This window comes from Rhinolophus ferrumequinum (assembly GCF_004115265.2).
Source record: "Rhinolophus ferrumequinum isolate MPI-CBG mRhiFer1 chromosome 5 unlocalized genomic scaffold, mRhiFer1_v1.p scaffold_110_arrow_ctg1, whole genome shotgun sequence".
In the NCBI taxonomy this organism is placed as follows: domain Eukaryota; kingdom Metazoa; phylum Chordata; class Mammalia; order Chiroptera; family Rhinolophidae; genus Rhinolophus; species Rhinolophus ferrumequinum.
The window spans coordinates 7,127,587-7,150,105 of NW_022680355.1; the positions used below are offsets into that span (position 1 = coordinate 7,127,587).

Below are 22,519 nucleotides of genomic sequence, written 5' to 3' on the forward strand. Positions count from 1 at the left end.
TGAGGGGGAATGCACTGGCAAGCGCAGTTATCCTGGGAGTTTGAAACATAAAATAGCAATTACAAGGATTATGAAATCGGCTGTTGCTAAGGACAATAGGTAAACTAGAGAAAGACAATAAAAGGCTGAGGTTAATTAATTACTCATTAGGGGTGAGCCGGAAAGTCACACAGCCTCTTTGGCACCATATAAAGAGACTCTCATCTCTTTTGAGTGGAGACTAGAAAAGGCTGAGGGTCAAGTCCAGGACTCAATTACTGTAAGAATAACAGAGCTTCAGAAGAAGTTAAATTCTCCAGCTAGGCCTGTCTACCCAAGCATAGGGCCAGCTGGGAAGGAGTCAACCCTAAGGCGTGGGATGGGGACTCCTGACTTCCCACACTCTCCCCAGCCTCTGGGCCGGCATTAGTGATCCACTTCATCCTGTGAAAGAGCAGCTTGAAGACGAGGCAGAGTCCTCTGCCTTGGAAGACCACAGGCCTCTCCCTCATTCCCACCCCCACCTCCCCTCCTGGAAATCAGATAAATAAGGGGTAAGTCACAATGTAACGCAGCCTGTGAGGGAGAGAACAGATTGTACCCCAAAAAGGAGCCACAGAACTAAACTAACATGCACCAGCAAAAGCCGAGAGAGTACCTTTGGGACAGATTCTGAGAGTGTTGGATCAAAGTGGAAAAGAAAGCTAGATAAAGGAAAATTGATCAATATGGAAAACAATCGTATGACACAGGCTTTAACCTGACAAGCATCCTGGGAGATGATACTAACACTGCCAGGACAGCCCTTGGAAGCATGTACAAAACATGGCTACGTTAGGTGAAGAGTGGATGCCAGGACTTCCACAGCAGACAGGAAAACAAAGGTAAAAAAAAATGGTCTAGAGTGGGTATGCTATGTCAGGCCACAAAACTCACCAGCCAACAATGTTCTGTGGGAGAGCCCAGAGGCCACTCTGTTTAATAACTAGGGAAAGCACTGGGATGAGAGGCACCAACGTCAGGTCAAGGTGAAGGTCAGTGTGGCTTGGATTGGGGATGCCCCTACAGAACTGGGCTCCTGACAGTGATCGGGATGACAGAGTCCGGAAGTAACAAAGGGCAGGTTGTGGGCAATTCTTATAGTGACAGGCAAGGGAGTGTCTGACCCACTGAGATAGGAGATGATTAATAGAACACAGCATCCTTAGGGAAAAGATGGATGAACAGCCAATAAGCATATTGCTCAAACTATACAATCAAAACAAATCCAGGCTGGATCTTCCAGAGACTGAGAGCAGTCACCACAATAAAAAATTCACATATTCTGCTTAGTTTCTGGATCTGAGCCATTACTCAGGCTGGGAACCCACTGCCTGAAGGGTGGGGTGAGTCCCAGGAGGAAGAATCCTGTCACACACAGCAAGCATGTATGACAAGGGTTCTCCAAGTCTTTCCTCCAAAGGGACATGGCGCCATTTACTCCAGGACACTGGAGAAAGAAGATCTCCTGGACATTTCAAGGACACAGGGTCTGAATTAATATTGATACACAAGGGCCTAAATTGTCATTATGCTGCCCCTTGCCCATGTCACCTCAGTCAGAGTGGGCATCTGACTGGATCCAAGGTAACAACTGGAGTCCTAGTTTCATGGATCAGCCGGCAGTGCCGAACGCATAAATGTATAATTGGAATAGATACACGTGGTACTTGGCAGAAAGCCCCTCACTGATTCCTTGGCCTGTGGGACATGAGCTACCCTGGTGGGAAAGGCCAAATGGAAACTCTGGAACTGCTTTCTCCTGCCCCCAGCCTACTAAATAAAAACAATATATGTCACAAGGAGAATGACAGAGATTACTGCCACCCTCAGAGATCCGAAGGATCCTTATCATGTCTCCCTTTGATTCACTGGCCTTACTTTTATAAAACCAGGTGGATCCTGGAGGATGACAGTGGACTACCACAAATTCTATCAAGTAGTGTCCCCAACTGTACAGCTGGTCCTCAAATAACACTGTTTCGTTCAACATGGTTTCATTATAACATTGATGAGATGCTGTAGGAACTTAACTCTTACATGTATCGGTTAGACTATGGTAAAATTGGTTTTGTTATACATCGTTTAAAGTCACAGAACCTAACCACAGCAGTAAGTGAGGACTTACTGCGCCTTAATTAACATCATGTCAGGTGTGTGGTATGTGATCATCCCACCAGGAAGGAGGGCAGAAGCAGTTTGCATTTATGTGGGACAGACACAAGTCTACATCTGCAGTCTAATTCCGGGGCCGTGTGACTTCTCACACCCCTAGTTATAATATGGACTAAAGGGGACTGGGTGGCCTGGATGGTCTACAGAACAGCACAGGGGTCCATATACTGATGACATCATGGCAGGCAGACCATATAGGCATGAAGGCAAAGTATATTGGAGGCCTTGGTAAGACACACGCAGTCCAGAGAACAGGAATGAATCCCAGACATTCAGGGGCCACCAAGACAAGGAACTTACGAGGAATCCTGTGGTCTGGAGTACCTGCTTTCAAAAGTAACTGGCACAGTGCTGAGTCTCATACTTCCCACCACTAAGAAAAGAGCAAAATGCTTGCTAGGGCTCTTCATACTCAAGACCATTGCTTCAATCCATGTATCAGGTAACATGAAAGGCTGCCAGTTCTGAGTGGGATCCAGAGCAGGAAAGGGCACTGCTCTTTCTGTAATTCTGGGCTGCAGTGCCAGCAGCCCTTCCCCTTGAGCCACACAACTCAACGTACCCAGTAGAATCAGATGTGTCTTTGGTGGGAAAAGATGACTTGCAGAGCTGATGGCAATCCCTAAACTGAGAATCACGGTACAGACCCCTAGGGTTCTGGAATAAGGCCATGCCATCCGCAGCAAATAGTTACACACTATTCACATCTTTGAACATGCTCCTGGACTCTGCCAACAGAGTGCCTGACCACAGGTCATCGAGTGATTGTGAGACCAGAAATGCCCATCCTGAGCTAATTCCTACAATGTCATGAGGTTGTGCAGGCCCAGCAGCAATGTATTGTAAGATGGAAATGATACATATGGGTCGGGGTCAAAGGAGGTAAATAAACCACATGATCAGGTGGCCTAAACCCCAGTGTTGCCCCGAGTCTCTCCCTCAGCCAACAACTAGACCAAACTGGGGAGTGGGAGGAAAAAGGCTGAATGAATATAGTCACAACTGGGTCAGTTCAGTATGTGGGTGCAAACCAAAAATGGATAGCAATTACACTATTGCCCTACTCAAGAGTAACCCTGAAAGGCAGCAGTGAGGGCAAAGCCTTCCAATGGGCAGAGGTTCAGGTGGTACCTCTGCATGGAGAGAGAAATAGGCCAAGGTAAGAATATACACAGAACCGTGGCAGTGGTGAGGGGCTTGGCTGGTTAGTATGGGGCTGTGAAAGGGAGAGATAGGAAGATTGGTGTGGAAGCAAGCCCTCACAGAAGACGACAAATGATTCTGCAACCACCTTAACGTATGTGTCTCTATTCTTATCAACAGGTGGAGTTGGCATCCTCTCCTTGTGAACCTGGGCACAGCCTATAATTGCTTTGACCAATAGGATGAAGAGGAAGTGACATTCAGAGATTTCTGTGCCCGGGCAGTAAGAAAGCATAGCATCTTCCACTCCCTTTCCCTTGGAGCTCTGAGCTCCCACTTAAAGAAAACCAGGCTATCCTGCTAGAGAGAGAAGCCCTGTTTAAAGGCCCTGAAGGATGAGGTGTCATGTGGAGAACGAGGCCACATGGAGGAGTACTGAGGTGCCATCTAGTCCCAGCCCCAATCTGACTCCAGCCACATCAGAGACTCCAAGTAACACCAGTAAAGGCAGTGCTTAGCTGAGCCCATGAATCAATTCATGAATTCAAGAAATATATAATAAAAACGGTTGTTGTCTTCAGCCACTGAGTTTTATAGTGGTTTATTATAAAACAGTAGATAACTAAAAAACTAAAACCTGGAATCTGAAAAATGGTGTCTGCCTTAACAAGAAACTAAAACATCTGACATTAGCTTTGGGACCAGGTGGTAGACAGAAGATGGCGCTCCTGAAAGAGACCATTAGGGAAGGCTTGAGAGACAGCGATGAATTTGCTTTTGGAGACTGAAGGAAAGGGGACCTGAGTAATACTATGTATGAACCGTATGTGGTAAAACACACACACAGCACCGTGGTGAAACTTAGTAAGGTGGGAAATAGAAAAGGTACCTAAGGAACTCCAGGGTCTGGCGGAGGATATTTATAGGCAAACTGTTGAAAGTGCCAACTGTTTTTGTTTTGTTTTTTGTTTTTAGCTGCCTGTGAAAAGGTACATGAAGAATGAGAGAAGAAAAGGAAGTATACAGTTTTCAAGCAGAATTTAGAGGAAATATAAAGGAACAAGGATTTACTGGGTTTGAAAGCAATGTTGTTCCTCCAGATGACAAAAACCTTTCAAAGTAAGAAACAGACTAGGGGTGGGGGAGTCAAATCCAGTACACTGAAATTAAACCATGTCTTAGTATAAAGTTCAGATCAAGGATGGGGATGGTAAGACACTTTGTTGAAACCTCAAGAAGATTTTAAGCGATGGGCCTAGAGCCTTTCAGCTGAACAAGAAAACCTGTATGAATCCTAAGGGCGTGCCTCATATAACCTCTCAACTAGCCACCAGGGCTTCTAAGATCATAAGGAAGTTGGCCCAGAGCAGCTTCACAACCCTGTTTCAGAAAGAAGTGTAGATATGGCTTTTACCAAATGGTCTAATTACAATATGAAGCAAACACAATGTGTGTTTTTAAAGGAACTGAATCCATTTGGACAGAAAGGGAGAGAGACAATTCATAAAGCCAATCTAGTACCTATGTAATGGTGACACACTCCAGATGTAATTTACATTCTGATTACAAATGAAACTTAGCATCTTTTCATATGTTTATTGGCCTCTTAGATTTCCTGTTTACATCTACTGCTCAGTTTTCCATTAGGTATTTCCCTTCTTTCTCTTCCTCTTTCTATTGCTATTTCTCTTCCTCTTCTTTTTCTTTTTGAAAAACAATTTATATATGATCCCAGTGTTGGTTTTCTGAATTACAATTCTTGGCTTGTCATTTCATCCCTTTAATAGTGTCTTTTGATGAATGTAATCTCTTGATTTTGATGTAATCAAACCCTTCAATATTTACCTTTGTGATGAGTGTGGTTATACAGATATGTATTATTATAACCTTGGGCATACACTACTTTAATAATAACAACAAGGAATTTTGTTTGAAAAAAGGAAGTAAAACTTTGCTCTTGAATCTTATTTGCTGACCTTTCTAGGATGCCTTTCCTCAATGGTATTAAAAACTGGACTTTTCACAACTTTACATGTAGCTTTTTTTCATACAGATCTAGATTTTCCTTTATAGTTATTTATAGTTTTGAAATCACAGGACACTATTTTTTTCCAGTAGAGGACTTATAATTCTTAAGATTTTAGAATATATTATTTGGGGGAGCTATTGAGTAATCTTGTCTTACTGCATCTTTTAATCTCAAATCTCATCTTGGTTTTAAAATTTATTTTCAAAAATAAAAATTGAATTAAATGCCATATAATTTCTAGAAGATTGTCTTTGTTTCATGTTTTCTAGTGGGTGAGAGTAGGAATGCTTTTTATTTTGCTTACTGACAAAATCAAATACTATAAATAAATAGTAAATTTCTCATATTTTCTGACTTAATAGCACAAATTTATTCTTACCAAGTTTATCATAGGTGGTTAGGTCATAAGTGAGCAGGCATGGAAAATTGATTTTCAATTTCTATTATTTCTCCTAATCATCGTGTAAATACTCGTCTGAAGGATTTGGTAGTAAATTTATTTTTCAGTCCTGATCTATGACAACTTAAATTTTAACCTAATAATCCATGTTTACAGTTTAAAAGTTATGCTTTAGTGAATGGGAGAAGGACACCAGGGTGGTTTCTGGGCTATTGATATTGTTTTATTTATTGATCTAGGTGTTGCTTACAAAGGTGTATTTACTTTGTAAAAATTTATTCAGTTGTACTCCTAATGATTTGTGCACATTTCTGTATGTACTTATGTCTAATATTTTCCTTTAAAATTATATTTTAAGAGTTTTCTTTAGGTTATGAATGCCTAAACTATATTTTGTAATCTAAATGCTAAATAATCAAAATTTTAATGACTTTTCTTAAAAACTTAAGCTATGAAAACTTAAATCGGAGGTATTTACTATGGTTTTACAGATATAGTTTATTCTTACATAATTTTTGTAAGTTCAACACTTATTTTCAATATGTAAAAACAGAATGCACTGGTAGTACCAAAGGGGCTCAACCTAAAGAACTTTAAAGTAAATGTTACAGTTAATAAAATTAACATTATTAATTATTTAAAACGATTCAACTTCTTAAACTATTTTCTAATTAAATGTATTATATTCTACCACCAATTTATCCTTGCTCTAACGGATGTAGCTATAAGTTAAACATTTTAGGCCTTACGTCCACCAAAATTCAGAGAAATAAAGTTAAAATTCATGTTGGCATTACTCATTATGATGCATCCTGTATGCAGAAACAGGGCGATTGTGTTTCTTTGGGCTTTTTTTCACCCTAAATCTTCTATCATATGACATCAGTCACATGTGTTAGAAGTGAAAACACAGACATATTAACTATGGGGCTTCCTCCCAACCTCCAATAACTAAAAAAATGCTGCATTATTTAAAATATTTTAAATTATTAATTATTATAAATTATATGAATATTACCTTCTCCAATATGTTTGTAAAGTAGGGATTGGTTCACTCTTTATTGTATAACTTCACTGAATTTTCCTCTGATTATATATATGAAGTTTAAGTGTACAACTCTTTATTAGCAATATTAGAAACATATTTACATACTTAGATGCTCAACATAGCCTTTTAAATGCCTTTCAGTCTTTAATTAATGCTGAAAATGATCTCAACATGAATTTGGCTTGGCTAATCAAAGAAACTAAGAACAAAATAATGTTCCTCAGAAATAGCATTGACTGCAACATTTATAACCCACACATGTTAAAATTTTACAAAGCCAATTCATCTACAAATATTTAAGCAATATTTTCAAAATGTTTTCCACCCAGCATATGCAACAGCTATGTACAAGGAAATGTGCTAAGCATTGCCCACCTATGAACTACTTATATTAGAGGGCAATTTCGCACTCCTTGCCACAATTCCATGCTCATTTAATTCTCCCTCTTTATTTTCTGGCCTCTAAACCCTATTAAATCCCCCAATCGGGTGACGTAGAACATATTTAGAAATTTAGGATCAAATTTAAAACTGCCACCTAGCACCTGTCAAGTGAAACCCCTGGTGCTAGCTCACAAAGCTGTCCTGAAATTGGGGTCTGCATGCGCTGCAGGCTCAATTGTCAAACATCAACCTGGGGTCCAGGAATAATTAGGCTCTATTGCTTGAATCTATTCCTCTTCCATATTTTGCTTGGGTTGTTCCAAACTGCCTTACTTTCTAATCTTGTCTTCTCTATAGATATGCTATCAAATTGTATCCCAAAGACGCATTTCACATTTAGATTTCAAGTTCCCATACAGTTTTCACTTCAATAAAATCAAGCAGCACAATAACGCATAATTTAACAATGCCCTTTAGCATTCCACAAATGTTCAGTGCTTTTTTTTTTTCTTCATGAGATTTGGAGCAAAATATTAATGAAACTTCACAAACCAACTGAAACATCACCTTTGGTTTTAAATTAACTAATCAAGTAGTTCGATTATACTTCAGAGGAAAGAATTTTTGGCTAGACCGCGTAAAGAACATGGAGCCTAACTTACTGGGTTCAAATCTGTATCATGTTAGGGACAAACTGTGACTTCAGGCAAATTATTCAATTGCATAGGGCACTTCAGTTGGCTCATCTGAACAATGGCAACAATAAGACTTACCTCAAAGGCTGTTGTGAGGACCACACATATTCATCCATAAAAGCACTTGGGACAGTGCCTGGCAAGTAGCAAGTACTCAATAAATGTTAGCCTTTATTAATATGTGAACCTGGGAGAAAATATAAAGAAGAGCGTAACTATACAGTTGCAGGAACAAGACATATCACTTTTCTCCACAACCATCTTCAAATTTCTGTAATCTATACCTAAAACAATAATTATTATGATGAAACTATGATTACTCCTCAAAGGAAGCATATATTTAGAGAATAAAGTACAAAGTAACCCTTTTGAGAGAGCTGGCCTTTTGTGAAATACATGGTAATATGCTTATAAAATGTCGAAGCCAAATATGTTAGCACTTTCACCTTTAATATTTCTCATAATTTTTTTTAAATTTAACAGTCACATACACAGTTGTAAAAAAAGTTTTCTCACTTTCTGAACAGATGGGAAATTTTGCAGGTTTATTCCATTCTCTATAAAATTCTAGCACTTTAGTAGAAAAAGTAAAATATAACCTAAATGTTCTTACAATAGTGTCCACACAAAGGCTTTATGATAAACATGTCTGAATTTGCCAATATACCAGGAATAGACAACGCCTAAGTTAGTAACGGGACTATATGTTTACGCTGACGGGGAACAGACAAAATGTTGCACGAGTTTTAAATCAAGTTACAGCCTGAAATTCACACTCTTTAAATACCTACGTTCAGTTGACCTCTGACATTTCGGGGGTCCTGAGGCAAAGCGAGGCCCACCGGGACCACCCTCCCCGCGTGGGAGGCTCCGGGGCCGCTCGGAGCCCGAGCCCGCCGGCACGAGCCTGGCGAGGCAGACAACGAACCGGCCAGGAGAACGAGGGCCTCTTTGAGCACGGAGCGGCCGGAATTTGGGAACTGAGGGACTGGAAGTGAAAGGAGGCATGGGATTTAAGGCGCTGGATCCACACAAGCCTCCCGCAGAGAGCAGGAAGAGCCCACCTGGCCGCCAGGAGGAGGAAGCGGCGGGCTGACGGGTCCCCGGAGAGACGGAAGCTGGAGCCGCCTGCCGTGTGGAACGCGAAGTGAGATCCGTGGTTTCTCTTCTCCTGCCCACGGAAATCAACCGCAACGTAGCTTGGAGACCAGAACTCGAGATTTCTGCAAAACTACCGGTAACAATGCCGTAAAAAGACTTTCGTCCCTGGGTGGGCTCGAACCACCAACCTTTCGGTTAACAGCCGAACGCGCTAACCGATTGCGCCACAGAGACTCTGATGTAGAAAGGCTCTTCAGTCATAACCTTTATGAAGAATAATAAAGGCACAATGTAACATTTTTCTACTTTCTGATTCATTTTATTAAAATCAGAAAATTTCCTTTGCCATTTCTTAGCTTCTTCTATTTTCTACCTTTAAAGCATATTGGAAAACTACAAAATACAGCAAGATTGAGCAGAATTTCAGATTGCAACGTGTATTAAAGTACTATTTTTTTTTCCAACTCCTCTTTAGAACGTTCTGTTTAAGGAAGATAACTGTTTCTGATGTTTCCTTTTAGAGGAAAATAAAGTTTTTAATCTTATGAATTGAGAAACTTTTCTTATTTCAAACTCTTTGTCCAGTGCTTTGCTCTATAATCATCATGATGTACTTGTATAACATTCTCAAGGTCATCTGAATTGTATTTGCCTTCTCTATTTTTATTTTCAGATATTATTAAATACATATATGCAATCCCTTCTTTGTACTAACCTACAGTGCAATTATTTGTGACTAACATTTTGTTATTGCAAAAGGGCATTAGGAAAAAAAGCTACCGTAACATTCTTATTCCCTGCGCATTGTAGTTCATTGCTAAATCCGCCCGGGATTCTCCCTGGGATTAGCCTAAAAAACCCACATTTGAGCCATGCCACTTAAAATGCACATTTTGCAGCATATTTATAACCCAGGTTGAGGAAAGAGAAGTTAAGAAAAAAGTATGATTTGTGACTTAACTCCTAAAAATCCCTAGCACTGTTGTCCAAGATGTTACATTCCTATAAATATTCTATATAAAAATCTTTCCCATTGTGTATTTCCTGACACCTTTTATGGTGTCAAACCTCCTCTTTTTTTCCTCTTCTGTCCTCAAAGATTTGCTAGTTTCCACTTGACAATTCTGTATTTAAAATTTTAAAGTCATTCATTGCTCTGTTCTAAATCCCTCGAGAAAGAATTGTATCCTGATTCATAGAAGTTGGTTTGCGAAGTGCTTTAATGCAATAAGCATTTTGAGTTCCTGTTGCTTCATAAGAACTTGCCTTTGGAACCAATTAGCGAGTTCCTTGCAAACAAAGGGACATTAAACCGCTGTGAATTCACACCTAGTTGTACCACTCTGCTTTCAACAGGCTTTTAGAAGTGCACACTTGAAAAATCTGAATTTGTAAAAAAAAATACAAGAAGCACTTATAAAGAACATATAATGAGTTTTATTTCATTTTATGATGCTACCTTCATATATAACGCTAAAAGTTCATTTATATTTTATGTACCTGTTAATATGAGCAAAAACTATCAGGCACTGGTTTTTCTTCCCTGAGTACCAAAATGAGTATTCTTTCCTCTTCTATTGTTCTTGTGACTATAAAGCTAGAACAGATTGCAGCTAGGTACCTCACCATCCCTTCATTCAATATTTACTCTCTTGCTTAAAATAATATTAGGAACACTTCTATTCATGTAAATATCCTTTTCTCCCATCTCTTTTCCACACTTCAGTCCTCATACTAACATTTTAACTTTTAAAAAGATAATGAGATGATGAGAAACAGTAGATGAGAAAAACTAATTCAGAAAAGAATATTAACTCATTGTATGAAAAAAAAAACTTGTCTATGTAAGTACTATTGTTTGTTTTAAAATTCAGTCTTCAAGCCTGGTTCTGTAGTTGTTAATATTTTTAATAAAATAAATGGCCATTTCCATAATTCATTAGCTTTGCGTCTTTTTTTGTCTCTTCACTTGAAAATACTTCAAAAGGACATATAAATATTAAATCTATTGAATGGAATCTCAAATTTTAACTACAATGCTTTTATGCAAAATGCCCACTTACAAAAATAAGAGTATGACTTGTCATCCAAATCTTTGTGACTTATCTCATCTTAGGCCTTAATATCTACATCCAGTTTTTAAAACCAAATTAAACCCACTGGATTAATTATAGCAACATACATTATCTTTCCTTAAATTTCAGGATAACCTAAGACAAACGATTCTTGTAGCTTCAGTAGTACCTAGGTCTTTAAAATTGCTAAAATTTAAAAAGACTGGGTATTTTGCTCCCTTTTTTTCTATATCACACACAATTGAGCTGCAACTTTACCATTTCCAAGAATATGCCCTATCAGGGTGCTGACCTGTGCAGATTAGTGGCCTATGTATTTTATTTGCTTCTTCGGAAGAGAGAAGGACATCTGTACAAATGGGATCTACCTGACTTAACAAACATGACAAGATGGACCACATCGATTTATAGACTTTCCAGGTACCATTGATCCAATGCTGCCAGATAATCTCCCTCCAGCTTTATACCAACAGAATAGGCAACTCACAGGATTCCCATTAACACAATTAGGCATGACCTTAATGCTTTTCAATGACTGTGTTTCAGAAGGATGGTGGCTAAGCTGTTAAAAATGAAAAATCCAGTTAGTTAAAATTTAAAAAGAAATTCAGTGAGTTAGAGAAATTACCTTTCAATAAACGAAAGATTGTGGCACCAGGAAACAAGTTAAAAGAGAATGCTAAACCAGGTGTCACAAAGGGCAAGAAAAGAACTATGAGACCAATTTTCAAAGCCAATTAAGTCACATTTTAAAACTGATTTGTAGTAAAGGGAAGTTGAACACTTTCAACCAGTTTCAAGCTTAAATGATATTTTCTACTCACCAAAAGTATCATTCCCATTCAAAACTGTTGACAGAGGGTCAGTTATCAGTTTACCCACAGGGGTGCTTACATGTTGTAGGCATTTGGTGATTGTGACACCACGGACCCCAGCACAAGTGGTTTGGACCCATACACTGCACAGCAGAAGGCAATGGTAAACCATTGCTGCATTTTCTTTCTTTTATTTTTTTAAATCTTTTCTTTTGCCTTGAAAATCCTATGATTAGACAGACCAAAACGAAATATGAGATAGTGCTGAAAGATGAGATTTCCAGGTTGGAAGCATTCAGCTACTGGGGAAGAGCAGAGAACAAATACGTACAGCAGTGTTGCTAATGAAGCAACTAGGCCAAAGTCAAAAGGATGTCTAGCTCTGATGTTCACAGAGGCAAAATGAAAGTACGATGCAGTACGATGAGCACAATCGGAACATGCAACAAAAGAAGCATGAAACACGGTAAACTGGAAATTGTATAGCCAGAAATGGAACATCTAAACGTTGCAATGCTTGGTGTTAGAGAACTAAAGTGGACTGGAATGGGACATTTTCAGTCAGCTAACTCCAGTGTTCTACTCCGGAAACGACAAACTCAGAAAAACAGAATGGCTTCAATGCTGAGACAAGATGAAGCACAGACAGGGGCTATAATGCAAGGTCTAACCGAATAATATCAACCATATCCATCCATCAATTAATAAAATCAATCATAATTGTCATTCAAGTTTATGCTCCAACTACAGAGGCTGAAGCAAACGAAATTGAAAACTTTTATGAAAGTATCCAAGAAGAAATTGATCACATACTAAAACAAAACATGCTGATAATTATAGGTGACTGGAACTCAAAAGTAGGAAATAAAGCAGAACCAAATGTCGGAAAATTTGGACTAGAGGTCAGAAATGAAGCAGGAGACTGGCTCGTGGATTTTTGTGAGGCCATTAACTTGTCCATCGCAAACACATGCTTCAAACAACTGAACGGACAACGGTATACATGGACAAATGCTGGAAAAGGAAAGAAAATGAAGGGATTAAGAAATACAAATTGGTAGTTACAAAAGAGTCACGGGGCTATAACGTATAGTATAGAGAATATAGTTAATAATGTTGCAACAACTATGTATAGTGCTAGCTGGGTACTAGACTAATCGAATAAATTATATAAATTGTATAATTGAATAAATTATATAAATGTCTAACCACTATGCTGTACACCTGACACTAATATAAAATAATATTGAATGTCAACTCTAACTGAAAAAAAACATTTTTTAAAAAGGGAAGAAAAATGGAGATGGATGACTGAACACTAAAAATTGTTAGAGACAGGTGAGAGGCAAATGGTGACAAAAGCAGGGTTAGAATCCTGAATACAGTTTTTCAATGGCCACCATGTAGAGATAAAGAGAACTATTACAATAATTAATGTAAGGAGATAAACAAGAACAACAAAAAAGAAAAAACAAAACATCTCTATCAAAAGATTCAAGAAATAAAAGGGAAACTCAAACCTAGATTAGGAATGCTGAATGACTAACAAGAAGCCCATTATCTGACCAGGAGAAACAAAGGGAAGGTGGAAACAGTATACCAAAAATCTGTACAGAAAAGACAAAAAGATGGCAGATACTTTTGAAGAAGAGTCCTATGAGGAAGAACCTGTGATTCTTGAAAGTGATGTGAAAGCTGCCCTGAAAGTATTGGGAGGAAATAAGTTACGAGGGGTGGTGAAATACTGATAAAATTATTTTAAGTCACAGAGACTGAATCTGTAAAAATCCACACAAGAATCTGTCAACAAATATGGAAGGCAAAACAATGGCTTACAGACTGGAAACATGCAATACAAATCCCAATCTTCGAGAAAGGAGATGCCAAGGCGTGCAGTAACTACAGGATCATTGCCCTAATTTCCCACACAAGTAACGTGATGCTTGAGGTGATGCAACAAAGTCTTCTACCTTATATGGAGCAAGAAGTGCTGGATGTTCAAGCTGGATTCAGAAAGATCAGGGGCATTTCAGATCTGGTTGTGAACATTTGGATACTGGAGTGCTCCAAAGAATTTCAGAAGGTCAGGCTATGTTTTACAGACTTCAGTAAAGCCTTTGAGCGATGATCATGAAAAGTTCTGAAAGAAATAAATGTGCCTCGGCACTTGATTGCCCTGATGGGTGACCTGTATTGTGGACAGGAAGCCACTGTCAGGACACAATATGGAGAGAGATGTATTGGTTTCCCATAGGCAAAGGTGTTAGACAAGGATGCATTTTATTTTCCTATTTGTTTAATTTGTATGTAGAACATATCATATGAAAAACTAGGCTAGACTCAGAGGAAAAAGGAATAAAAATTGGTGGGAAAAATATCAATACTTAAGATATGCAGATGACACCATCTTACTGGCAGAAAGTAGCAATAATTTGAAATGATTTTTGATAAAAGTAAAAGAAAGTGCTAACGTAGGACGGCATCTGATTATCAAGAAGGTACAAATCATGACTACAGAAGAAATACACAACTTTAACATAGACAATAAAGACATTGAACTGGTTAAAGATTTTGCCTACCTTGGTTCAGTCATCAGTTCAGATGGAGACTGCAGCCAAGAAATTAAGAGAAGACTGAGATTCAGAAGAGCAGCAATGGAAGAATTAGGAAAGATCACAAAAAGCAAAGATGTGTCATTAGAGATCAAGGTTAAGACCATCAACACAAACTCTTGTATTCCCAATTAACTATGTGTGGATGTGAAAGTTGGACAGTGAAGAAGGCAGATAGCAAAAAAAAAAAAAAAAAAAAAAAAAAAAAAAAAGGATTCATTTGAAATATGGTGTTGGAGGAGAAATCTACGGATACCCTGAACCTCCAGAAAGATGAACAAGTGGATCCTAGAGCAAATTAAGCCTGAAATATCACTGGAGGCAAAAATCACAAAACTGCCTTATTTTGGGCACATCATGAGAAGGCAGGGTTCTTTGGAAAGGACAATAATGCTGGAAAAATAGAAGGCAGCAAGAGAAGAGGAAGATCAGACATGAGATGGACTGACTCCATAACAGAAGCCACAGGCATGGAGTCTACAGGAGCCGAGCAGGGCCGCTGAGGACAGGACACTGGGCATTGCTCTTTCATAGGGTTGCCAGGAGACAGCGCTGACTCAATGGCATATAACACACAATCAGTTTAGCAGACCAATACCAGCATGACACCAAACACTATTCTGCTTCCACAGCTGACCATTAAGTTGGGTTTACTGACAAAATAAGAAAATTGAGAAAGGTATATTAGAATATCAAGTCTTTTTTCCATCATTTTTTTAATTGTGTCACTTACTTGGAAAATTTTGTGAAATTATTCAGATAATTATCTCCATTTTATTTTTAATTATACAGACATGGTTTAAGAAAAAAGGTAGAAAGTAAAAGCTAAAATAAATGAATGAGACTATATCAACCTTAAAAGCTTCTGCACAGAAAATGAAACCATCGACAAAATAAAGAGGCAATCAGCTGAGTGGGAGAAGATTTTTGCAAACAGTGCCTCTGATAAGGGGCTAATATCCAAAATATACAAGGAACTCATGCAACTCAACAACAACAAAAAAACAAACAACACAATTGAAAAATGGGCAGAGGACATGAAGAGACATTTCTCCAAAGAGGACATACAAATGGCAAATAGACATATGAAAAAATGCTCAACATCACTAATCATCAGAGAAATGCAAATAAAAACCACAATGAGATATCACCTCACCCCAGTTAGAATGCTTATCATTAACAAGACAAATAGTAACAAGTGTTGGAGAGGCTGTGGAGAAAAAGGAACCCTCATACACTGTTGGTAGGAATGCAGACTGGTGCAGCCGCTGTGGAAGGCAGTGTGGAGGTTTCTCAAAAAATTAAGAATAGAATTACTATATGACCTGGCAATCCCTCTCCTGGGTATCTACCCAAAAAATCTGAAAACATTTATACATAAAGACACATGTACTCCAATGTTCATTGCAACTTTATTTACGGTGGCCAAGACATGGAAACAACCAACATGTCCTTCAATAGACGAATGGATAAAGAAGTTGTGGTATATATACACAATGGAATACTATTCGGTGGTAAGATGAAATAGGACCATTTGTGACAACATGGATGGATCTTGAGATTATAATGCTAAGCGAAATAAGTCAGACAGAAAAAGCAGAAAACCATATGATTTCACTGATATGTGGTATATAAACCGAAAACAACAAAAAAACAAGAAAAACAAATGAAAAAGAAACTCATAGACACAGACAATAGTTTGGTGGTTTCCAGAGGGTAAGGGGGAAGGGGGTTGGTAAATGAGGGTAAAGGGGATCAAATATACGGTGATGGAAGGAGAACTGACTCTGGGTGGTGAACACACAAGGGGATTTATAGATGATGTAATACAGAACTGTACACCTGAAATCTATGCAACTTTACTAACAATTGTCACCCCAATAAACTTTAATTAAAAAAAAAAAGAAAAAGGGAAAGGGAGACCAAAGGTAATATACTGATACACTACCTAGTAGGTTCAATCAAAATTATTAAAAATATAGGTTTTTCTTCATGAACCTCTCCTTTGTGTGTGTAAGTCATTTTTATGGCTTTGCCAAATAATACAGAACTAAAATCTTAATCATTGCTTATCTCATTAGTAGGAAAGTTTTATTCACTAATAGTATTGGTGATTTCAACTGTGTGCAGCCCAATAGAATCTTGGACCAGCTGGAAATGGTGGGGAGTCAAAGGGAGCATGGATTTTAACTTTCTTCAGTACACTCGGGAAAGTTCTCCAAGATACGTTCTACTTCATAGTCCATTTCCTGACCACACCACTATTAGTAAGGGAGCCACGGCCTTTTATTTTCCATGATGTTTTCACAGAAGCAGTTTGAGCCAGTTATTTGTTGGCTATTCCATCTATTTAGTGAATGTGCAGATAAATTGGTGGTCCAGCCTATCTTTTTGGACTCACCTTAAAACTGACTTTTAAAAAATCAGAACAGGTTTCCTCCTTTCATTTGCTTCAAAAGAATAAATAAAATAAGTAGCTGCCAAAAGGAGACTCAATTCCTCAGCTGTGGACTACCTGGGTGAGACACATCAATCAGCTTAAGAACTGAGAGAGATAAAGAGAGAGAAAGGGGAAACCATTGTCGAATGAGCTTAACAAGATAGGCGGATAGAGAAGGAAGAACAGAATATTGCCTGGCTTGGAGTACACGTTCCTCTATTTCCTTCTCTATAGAATTAATATTTGCCTTACCTAATTCATAGACCTACTGGAAAATACATGAATATATTTTTTTCACTTCCAAAATGCTATACAGACATGCTATGTAAATTTCCCAGTGATCAATAATTCTGTATAAAATTCAGGAGAAGCGACATTCACTGTCACAGTACTTCCTAGTGGCCTCCAGGTGTTCCCAATGAGGGCAGAGAGAAGGATATGAGGGTGAAACCCCTGTCCTCCATTTCCACAGTTCCAGTAAAATTTCAGGTATGGGGGGCACAGACCAATGCCCCAGCAATAGCTCTCTCTTTGCAGATACTTCCAATAAAATGGATTGAAACCTTAAATTCAAGTCAACTGAATCATTAAGGCAACTGTGCCTCGTAAAGAGGCATTCAATGAACTGTTCACTCAAGTGAATAGTTAACCATTGCATCCTTAGACTTTCTGAAGGCATATAAACGCTACCTTAGGTATTCAGAGCTATAGGTATATATTATTTTAAGCAAGCTCAAATAAGTCCATATTTGAAAAAGATAGATATGGGAGTATTACAAAGTGATTCATCTTAGAATATTATAAATAGCAAGTGTTCTTGTATATTGAAAGCATAATCCCGCCAAAAGAATATTTTTCAAATATGAGATAACATGAATAAAGCTCTAGCTCAGTGCCTAGGGTTTATGAGGTATGGTAAAAGTTAGTTTCTTGTCCCCACAGCCCTTTAAGGACACTACCACTCTTCTAGCAGTCCAAGCTGAAATCCTGGCATCATCTCAGGTTCCTCTTCAGTTATTTCTTACCTTTGGTTTGTCACAAAGTCGCAGATTCTACCTTCACAATGTCTCTCAACATTGTCTCCTCCTTTCCATCCCTATTCCTAACATTCAGTATTAATTCAATACCTTCCATGTACCTGTTTCCCTACATATAACCTAAGTTCCAAAAAAGGTGTACCAAAAATAATAACACTTAATGAGCATTTACTGTCAGACATAAGCACTACATTTATCTCTCATCTACTCTGTAAGATAGGTATTATTGTTATGCTCGTTTTATGGGTAAGGAATGTAAGGCTTACGATGCTTTAAAATTTATGTCTATTTAAACTTCAAATAACTTGCCCAAGGTACCACCTGCTGTTCCCTGTCTCTATGCCTTGGTTTTGCTCACCCCTCTGCCTAGACCCTCCGTTTGCCTATTAAAGCTTTGTGCCTCCTTCAGCCACATATAGGGCTCTAGTCCTCTATGAAACCTTTCCCATTTCCTCCAACTAGATATAATCTTTCCCTCCTGTAAACCATCTAGCACTTTTTCCTTCACCAAACCTCACATTATATTGTAGCCATCTTTGTACTTACTTAATACCCCTTGTAATTTGTATACTCCTTATGTCAGAAATCCATCTTTATAATGCTAAAATAAATGTATTTGATAATTGAAAATAATAATGAAAATGAAAGAAGTATATTAAATATTTGTAAAAATTAGCAAATTTTACAGGTTTCTAATATGAAGCCAACTAAAAATTAGTGCAAGAGAATATCAAGAGACACGACAGGGATCCCAAGTTGGTCAAAGAAGAGACTAACAAAAATCCAAATCAGTTGTTTCTATAAAAACTTATTAAAATTTAAAACATTTTAAAATACTGCTGTTCCTAAAGATTATTTTTATACCACTAAGGCTGAAGTGCTTTTTTGCAGATTTATTAATTTAACAAACACTTGTACAACAGTTTGTGTCAGACACTGTTCGAAGTACTTTGCAAATATTTACTCATTTAAATTTAAAACAACCTTGTGAAGTAGGCTCCATGATTATCATCCCTCTTTCACAGATATGGAAACTTAGAAGTTTAGTAAGTTACTCATATACACAGCTAGTAAGTGATGGAGCCAAGGATTCACATCCAGGCATCTTTCTCTAGAATGCTTTCTTAGCCATTAGGCTATGCTTCTCCCCCCTTTATTATTACAAAATAATTCTTTTGTACTGTATAGGTTAAACATTTTTAACTATTTGGAAACTTCAAAAATCTTCCACTAAAGTTTTTTTTTTGGCATAATTTCAGACAAATAAAAGTTGCTAGAATAGCACAAAGAATCCAACCAGATTCCCCAAATGTTAATATGCTACTACACTGACTTTATCCTTTTCTTTCTTTCTCTCACTATTTAATTTTTTCTGCTCTCTTGAAGAGTAAATTGCAGATGTGATATCCCCTTGTCATGCAGGGTGGCACGCAGGGTCTCAGCACCCACTCCCCACATAAGAACGCAGGACACGGTGAGGCCAAAAAGGAATACCCACAGAGCCATAGCTAGGGGAGTCATACCACTATATTCTTGCTGGCAGCTGGGTTAGAGACACAGGAAGCAGGAGCCACACTATCTGCAACCTGCCGTCCACTTCTCTGCAATCCACACTTGCTAGACACCATCTTCTTGCTAGGCCCCATTTGCTGCTAGCGTAGCCACGGCAGTTGTATTAGTGGCCAATGGCCCACTGGTTACAGCTGACGGCCAACTAGCCACAGCTGATGGCCATCCAATCACAGTTGATGGCTATTTACTACCTGAGCCAGCACCTTTCCACGTGAGGCCGAGAGCCTGGAAACTGCACTCCTGGCTCTGTCCCCACACCCCTAAATACTTCAGTGTGTTTCCTAAAATTGAGGAACTTTATTAGATAACCATAGTACAATTATCAAAGTTAGGATCTTAACATTGATACAACACGATTAAGTTTAGGTCTTAATCTATAGACCTTACTGAGATTTCACTAAAATTGTTCCAATAAGGTCCTTCCCTACAAAAAACAACCCAAGATTATGATTTGCATTTAATTGTCATGTCTTTTAGTCTTCTTTAATCTGTAACAGTTCCTGAGTCTGCCTCTCTTTCTCTCTCTTACATATTATGACTGGTATTTCTGAAGAAGACAGGTCAGTTATGTTATAAATTGTCCTTAAATGTCAAGTTGTCTGGAGTCCCCTCATGACTAGATTCAGGTTAGATGGTTTTGTTTCCTCTAACACACTTAATAAACTGGATATTGTAACATCAATCTGAAACAGCAGTAAAATGAAAAAAAGCAAAAACAAAAAAAGTGGGGGTGGGGGCACAGAACAACTACAAAGAGATGGGTGATGTTGATCATGAGTTTGGCAGAAACTGGTCAGTATTCCTCAACATAATGTAATATGAACGCTCAACAATTTAAGCAGAAATGTTTTTGAAATAAGAATTTAAAATGTTATTTAAAAATCCCCTAACTGTGTCTCTTTTTTGTTTGTTTCAGTTATATATTCACTAAATAATTCTGATCTGACACTTCTGAGAAATACCCATCAGAAAGGGGAACACCCACTGCATATGATTCTTTGGTGAGATGGAACCAACCCTCAATGAATAACCTTTGAGTTTTGTGATTCAAAAATGAAATCTTTATACACTTGGTTATGAAAAAATCAAGTCTTCACACCTGTTAACCACTTGGTGAAGAGATAAACTTGAATTTCTAAAAATTGTGAAACTAAGACTCACCAGAACTGCTGGGGTTTATCAAGGTTTAGCCAAGTGTGCCTCCTCTTGTCCTGGGTTGCCTGCCACAGAACAGTGTGTATTAGTTAGGGCTCTTCAGAGACACAGAACCAACAGGAAATATAGAGATATATAGACAGAGATTTATTCTGAAATGTTGGCTCCTGAGGTTATGGAGGCTGAGAAGTTCCACAATTTGCCATCTGGAAGCCAGAGGTCTAGGAAAGCTGGTAGTATAATTCCAGTCCAAGCCCAACAGCCTAAGAACCTGAGCAGCCAATGGTGTTAGTCCCACTTCTGCCCAAGAACGAGGAACCCCAAAGTCTGAGGGCAGGCAAAGGTGGATGTCCCAGTTCAAACAGAGACGTAGGTCCTCCCTCTGCATTTTTGTTCTATTCAGGCCCTCAATGGATTGGATAATGTCCCCTTCACACATTGGTGAAGGAGGTCTTCTTTGCTCAGTCTACTGATTTAAATGTAATCTCCAGAAACACCCACACAGACACACCCAGAAATATGTTTTACCAGCTATCTGGGCATCTCTTAGCCATCAGGTTGACACATGAAATTAACCATCACATAGCTCTTAAGCATGGCCGTTAAAACACAGGAAGCAGAGATTTTTTCCCCAAAGCACTGTGTAAACAATCAGAAAAATAAAAACTCCTTTCAGAGATAATACCCCTATCCGTGCACAAGTTAAAAAGGGATCTCAACAGAAACACTGCATCCAGGGCTTCCCTTTGTTAAGACCAGAAAAGAGTATGTGATCTGTTTACTTAGGGGGAAAAAAATCTTTCTTTATGAGCTAAAAACCAAATACAACTGTCCATGGTAGTCCAAGAAAATTATGTTTTCCCTTCATAAGGTGAGAGCTTCACCTTGCTACCATATTTCCTTGACCTAGTGAATATTTTAAAAACTTTTTTCTATTATGTTAATAACAGAAATACAGAGACTACAATTGAATTGAGAGATTCTATTGTCCTAGAGTTGACAGATTTTCATTTCTGAGAATTCTCTCATTTAGAGTAGAGGAATTTTAAATCCTTTGTCTAAGTTCACAGGATATGACAAATATTTTTACAAAATTAATAATTTGAAGGATTTTGCTTGAAGTTGAATGCTACCTCCTAAATTAGACTAATAGTAAGCATTCTAACAATAAGAAAATGAATGCCTCGATTCATAATTGACTTAACTGCTTCATAGAATACACAGAGAGATTGCCAAAACCCACATCATCAGTATAAAAGTAGAGTTATATAAAAGGTCCCTGCAGGTGAACATTTAAATTTAGATTTATGCATACAATTTTGTTGCTTTAGATGGGTGACTTTGATGTAATGAATTCTTTTTCACAAGGGTATGAAAGAAAATCCAGACCCACAAGTTTCTTGAATTATCAAGTACTTTGAGGATAAAAATTTCTTCAATGCAATTCACTTTACTGTTCTGGAATTATAGTTGTACTGGCATAAGGATAGACATAGAGATCAATGGAATAGAATCGAAAGCCCATACATATGTGGCCAATTAGTGTTTGACAAAGTTACCAACAATTCAATAGGGAAAAAATAGTCTTTTCAACAAATTATTCTGGTACAACTATATATCCACATGCAAAAGAATGAATTTGGATATCTAACTTACATCATACACAAAAATTAACTCAAAATGGATCAAAGACCTAAATGTCATTAAAATACACAAATAAAAACAGAAAGCATAACTGTGCCTTTGAATTACTAGTGTGAAATGAAGGCACAGAGAATTAGCTAAATTGCCCAAAGTCAACAGCAGAACCTAGTCAGATT

General features: G+C 38.1%; 1 non-coding gene across 1 annotated transcript; it reads right to left on the reverse strand.

The window, feature by feature from the left end:
• Nucleotides 1-9,153: 9,153 nt before the first annotated feature.
• TRNAN-GUU (transfer RNA asparagine (anticodon GUU)) lies at nt 9,154-9,227 on the reverse strand. Its single transcript has one exon. It is a non-coding gene; the product is annotated as a tRNA-Asn (tRNA).
• Between the last annotated feature and the right edge of the window lie 13,292 nt (nt 9,228-22,519).